Here is a 6538-nt window from a genome sequence, read left to right as displayed (position 1 = left end):
CTATGTGCTGGCTCAGACTGAGGGGGGCATCAAAGTTCAGAAACGCAAGGAACCGACAGAACCTTAAGCAGAGTCTGATTAACAAGTATTTTGCTCCAGTTGTTCAGGAAACATGAGTAGTTCATAATCATTTATGGGTTGCGGAATGGGAATGTGGAGAGACCATGTCTGGTTTTGTCATAGCATACGAGGGGGCACCTGTGGCCCCCATCTGACTCCCAGGGGGAAGGAAGACCCCTTTCAGTAAGCATTTCCCTGGAACATAACCTGCCGAGATCTCTCAACTTTCATTGTTTTCCAGGATCACAGGGCATCAGCAAAGTCAACATTGCCAGTGCACACAAAATCCTACGCACCAATTTTTATAGCACCTTTATTCATAATTGCAAAATGGGTAGCAACCAAGATGTGCATCAATCGGTGAATCAATCAATGACCTTGGTGCATCCATACAATGGACTGCTATTTGGCAAAAGAAAAAAATGATCTTTCATGCCACAGAGAGATATGGATGAAGCCTAAATTCCTATTATTACATGAAAGAAGCTAGTCTCAAATGGCTACATGTGGTGTGTGTGTGTGTGTGTGTGTGTGTGTGTGTGTGATCCAATGATAAGAAATTGTGGAAAAGGCAAAACTAGAGATAGTAAAGTGGTCAGTGCTTGGCAGGAGTTGTGGGATGGGAACATGAATAGGTAAAGGACAGGGGACATTTTGGGTCATTGAAACCATTATATGTGTGTTATGGATAGACTGCTTCTGCCTTTGGCACTCAGAGTTCATATGTGAATTCTAAGCCCCCAATGTGATATTTGGAGGTGGCCATGAATTGGGTTTGGATGAGAGTATGGCCCTCATGATGGGAGTAGTATCTTTGTAAGAAAAGGAAGTGCCCAAAGCTCTCTCACTTTAGTCAAGTGACGACACAACTGGAAGGAGGCCATCTTCAAGCCAGAAAGAGTGTACTCATGGAGAAATTAATCATAGTGGCATCCTGGTCTTTGCCGTCTCAGGCTCCAGAACTGTGAAAATCAAATATCTGTTGTTTAAGCCACCTAGTCTATGGTATTTTGTTATAGGGACCTGAGCAGACTAAGGCTGTATGACATTTTATTGGTGTTTACATGACTCTATGCAGTTATTAAAATCCACGGAGACTTACAGTGCACAGAGTGAAATTTAATGTTAAATCCAAAATTTTAGAAGATCATTAGGGAAGTCAGGAATATCAGGATGGAATGAAGGATGTGATGAACAATTCTAACCATATTTCAAATGCATGAAAAGTAATTCACCGAAGGTTGTGAGGGAAAGCAATGTTAACCTAAGTAACTTTGGAAATGAAAGAACGTGTTAAAATGATGACATGATAACCTACATCCTTAGAGAAAATATTTTCAAACCACACATCTTTAAAAGGATTAGTATTAGAATATGCAAAAACTCTCTAAACTCAACAATAGCAATAGCATCAAAAGAAGAAAATATTTGCGAACAAACTTAAGCAACGAGGTGAAAGTTTCATACATTGAAAACTACAAAAAATTGCTGAAAGAAATTTTAAAAGGACATAAATGGAAAGACATACCGTGTTCATGTATCGGAAGGCTTAACAGTGTTAAGATGTCAACAGTACCCAAAGCGTTCTATAGATTTAATGTAATATCTGTCAGAATCCTTAACGACATTTATTGCAGATATAGGAAAAATCCATCTTACACTTCATATGGACTCTCAAAGGACCCCAAGATGGTACTCAAAACGGTTCTGAAAAGAATGAGCAATGTTGGAGGGCTCACACTTCTTAATTTCAAAACTTACTCACAGCAATAAAAAAAACAACAACAACAGTGTGGTTCTGGCATAAAGACCGACATATAGACCAAAGGAATAGAATAGTCAGAAATAAACCTTTGTGTGTTTGGTCAATTGATTTTGAACAAGGGTTCCAAGGTCATTCAATGGGAATGGGAACACCTAAAGTCCTGAAAGTCCACCTGCAAAGGAATAAAGGTAGACCATGAAGGTAGGCCATGTGGTGCATACATAGACTACTTTGCAGCCTTAAAAATGAAGCCAATTCTGCAATATGTGACAGTATGCATGATCCTTGAGGATATCATACTACGTGAAATAAGCCAGACCAAAAAAGACAACTACTGCATGATGCCAGTTCTATGAGGTATCTGAAATAGTTAAATTCATGAAATCAAATTGGAATGGTAGCTAACGGGGACTCAGGTGGAGGAGAAAATAGGCAGTTATTAATCCACAGGCATAAGGTTTCAGTTAAGTAAAATGAATAAACTGTAGAGATCTTCCATACAACATGGCACTTAAGGTTACGGTAATGTACACTTAAAATGTGTTAAGAGGATGGATCTCATGTTAAGTGTTCTTATCACAATAAAAGTTTTTTTTTTCCCTAAAAATTGCATTTCATCAAACAGTCCCACTCGCATTGGCAATAAGTACTGAATAAGCATTTGTTCAGCACCTGCTATGTGCTAGCCACGATGAATTTCAAAATCCAGGCCCCTCAAGGAGCTCAGAGCAATGGAAGAGATAGCTGAGTAAACAGATTGCTCCAAGAGAACACTGAGAGCATTAGGATAGCAGTAAAACACTTTGAGCACCACAAAAGCATAGAGGTGGAGCATTTAACCCAGCCAGCACATCAGGAGGCTACAGAACACTTCTTGAGCAAATGGCATCTGAACCGTATGGAAAGACAAATAGAAATTAGTACACTGAAGATCATTTCCGGTATAGGGAAGAGCATTCCAAGCACCCGGAATTGAGAGAAAGCATGATGCTTTCAGACAACCAAAATATTCCATATGATTCATGGATCCTAGGGTGCAAAGTCTGGGAAGCATAGGGGTTGAAGACAGATAATGCTGAAATACTAGGAAGGGATTACATCCTAAAAGACTTCATGTTCATGCTAAGAAGTTTGAGCCATCCCGACAGCCAATGGGAGTCATGGACTATTATGGAGCAAAGAACTGCTTTTGTCCAGTTCTGTGATGATAAAAAGTGATTTAGTATTCATTTATTCCATGTTCAAATGTCCCCATAGTGTGGATTATTGTGGTTGTGGGATGAGAGAATTTGGAATATCCTGCTTTGTTCCACTCAAACACCTACATACTATGTTTGCCATACATTGGATCAGAAATTTTTCACAGGTGCAAACCTATCTAATCTTCTCAACGTTGATAGGTGTTTTTATTCCTGCTTACAGATCAGGAAACGGATGCTCAGAGAGGTCAGCAGACGTACCCGCAGTTTTGGAGGTGGTCATTGAAAGATACATGACGGGGGGCATCATTCCAGGTGATGTGCTCTGCCTTTCCTTAAACCTTTGCCTCTGCTATCTTCTAGTTCTTCACAACTCTAGTATTCGCAAGAAAGGAAATTAGGTGGGAAGCCATGGGAAATTAAGGTTGAGGGATACTTCGTTATAATGTAATAGCTATGACACCAATTCAGGAACTACTAGCTTCAAATCCCAGTTCTTCCATTTAGTCACTGTGTCATCTTAGAGAAGTTACTTCACCTCTCCGAACCTCAGTGGTCTCTTTTTTAAATGGGAACAAATTTACACAAACTTACTTATGGGAAGCAAATCAAATAATTTCTGTAAAGAATCTACTGCCCTGCCTGGCATGCAATAAGCCCCCAGGAAATGACAACACTCTTTTTTTTTTAATGTTTTATTTATTTTTGATACAGAGAGAGACAGAGCATGAGAGGGGGAGGGGCAGAGAGAGAAGGAGACACAGAATCGGAAGCAGGCGCCAGGCTCTGAGCTAGCTGTCAGCACAGAGCCCGACGCGGGGCTTGAACCCATGAACGTGGGATCTGACCTGAGCCGAAGCCGGAGGCTTAACCGACTGAGCCACCCAGGCGCCCCAACAACACTCTTTATTACAATACCAACTGTGTACCTGTGGGGAAATAACCCTCCCTGAGCCTCAGTTTTTCTCATTTTGCGAAAATCCAATGTGATTCATGTGCGTATTATTCACACAGTGCTGGGGACACAATAGGCACTCAATAAAATAAATGGCTACCATTGCAGTATAGTATAAATACCACAGGCCTGGTGACCACTAACATGGTGTTCAAATGGTGGCTCCAAACACTTGAGACAGTTATTTAAACTCTTGGAGCCTCGGTATTCTTATTGGTCAAATGGAGAGAATATTTCCCGCCTGCCTAAGAGGTAGAGTTGTGAGAGCTACACATAATCTATGTCCATCGCCTGGCACATAGGAGATACTCTGTATAGGAAGGGTGAATCCAGATTGCAGAGCCCTGAATCCCAGTCTTTTAAAAGCTTCTACAAAGCCCACTTCTGGATACGTTCTGTCTTCTTGAGTGAGAATGAGACATATGGAAGTCACTAGTTTCAGTGGGAGCTAGCATCAGTTTCACAGCTATAAAGGATTTATTCTAAAGGAGAGAGACCCATAGTAGACAATGGTAATAGGTGTCATTTATTAGGTGCCTACTGTGTGCCAAGTATTTTTTTGTATAGTAATTCTAATCATCCTGCCAATTCTGCAAGACAGTTATTGCTATCACCACTTTTACTATTAAGAACTGTAAAGCACAGAGAGGTTAAGTATCTTGCCAAGGTCACCGAGCTAGCAGGTAACAGGGATGCCTGACCACATAAGCCCAGACTCTTCCCCGTACAAAGATGTCTAAAAGTAAGCACTCCCATAATAAAGACAAAGAAAATAGACCGTGCTGGTTCTAATGGAACTGGAGTGGCAAGCACAAATCAGAGACGTGGGAGAATTAGTAGTAATTTGTGGCATGTCCACTATGTGCCACACATTATGCCAGAAATTTTTCATATACAGAATCTCATCTAACCTTCCCAATGTTGATAAGTGCTATTATCCCCGTTTTACAGATAAGGAAATTGATGCTCAGCGAGGTCAGCAGATATTTCCATGGTAAGTGACAGATATGTGATAGGGGCCATGCTGCCTCCAATTAAGGGGAAATCAAAACAGCATTGGAATTGTTAACAGATACATAAATCAACTTATTAGAATTTTACAGTCTGTTATGGGCCTGGCTCAGCTTGAGCTTCCCTGAAACCTAACAAACCTGTAAATCAGACGTAGGTTTTTCTCCTCCATTTTTCTATTCTTGAACACTAAATAAGGATTACTATTTATAGTCCTGTCTTCATTATGATCAGTGGTAGTTAAGTACTGCTTTTCATCTACAGTTTCTAATTCTGCCCACAGCAACATGCTTCACACGTTAGTAAATTGCTTACCCCACAAAACTTGGCTTCTCATGGGACTCTACTCCACGCCATAGTCAGAGAATTTTTCCCATGGTGGAATTTCTGATGTCAAATAAGATGAGATTTCCAGCTGAAGGGCCCTTTCACACTCACTGCATTCACAGGGGTCTTCTTCACTGTGAATTCGATGGTGGTGAATGAGGTGAGATAGCCCCACAAGGGCTTTATCACATTTGCCGCGTTCATAGGACCTTTCCCCATTATGGATATTCTAATGGTCATCAAGACAGATTCCCACCTTCATTTTTTCCCCATGTGGACTACACAAATGACGTTTGTCAGCACTATCATTTCTGTGATGTTCAGTAAGATACAAACTCTGGCCAAAAGCTTTTCCATATTCATTACACTCATATGGCATTTCTCTACTATAACTTCTATGATGCTGAATAAAACGTGGACTCCAAATAAATGCTATTCCACATCATTACATTGGAAAGGCTTTCTCCCACTCTGAATTTTCTGTTAAGAGATGACTTCTGACTGAAGGCTTTCTCATACACATTACACTATAAGATGTTCTTCCCTCATATGAAAGCTCTGATGTCTTTTTAAAAAAATTTTTAAGGTTTTCTTTATTTTTGAGAGAGAGAGAGAGAGAGAGAGAGAGATTGAGTGAGATTGAGAGAGAGCGAGCAGGGGAGGGTCAGAGAGAGAGAGGGAGACACAGAATCTGAAGACAGGTTCCAGGCTCTGAAGTTAGTGGTCAGCACAGAGCCGGACGCAGGGCTCGAACCCAGGAACCGCGAGATCATGAGCTGAGCTGAAGTCAGACGCTCAACTGACTGAGCCACCCGGGCGCCCCTCTGACGCCTAATAAAATGTGAACTATTGTTGAAAGTTAACCACATCATTGCATTCCGAAGCTTTCTCTGTATTCAGGCCTTTTACGTGTCTTATATACTCTTAATTGGGCTCAAAACTGGGATCATATGAACCATAGAATGGGACTGTATCATAAATAGGATTTTCCTCTGGTGACACAAAGCTGGCCCTCATGTCAGAGCTTCTGTCACATCCAACCAATTCATAGTTCATCTCCCTTGTGGGGCTTATTTCATCGGCCATCATTCTGGAACTGCAACCTCTGGAAGGAATGTGTCCCAGTCTCCCATGCTGAGTTCCCTTGGGATATCTCTGATCTGACTTCTTCAAAGGCACGATCAAGAAGGACCCGTGGGATTCTGGTCAAAAAAAATCCAC

Source organism: Suricata suricatta, chromosome X (genome assembly GCF_006229205.1).
Source record: "Suricata suricatta isolate VVHF042 chromosome X, meerkat_22Aug2017_6uvM2_HiC, whole genome shotgun sequence".
In the NCBI taxonomy this organism is placed as follows: domain Eukaryota; kingdom Metazoa; phylum Chordata; class Mammalia; order Carnivora; family Herpestidae; genus Suricata; species Suricata suricatta.
The sequence above is the reverse complement of the archived record's forward strand: the minus strand, read 5'-3'. Positions refer to the sequence as shown.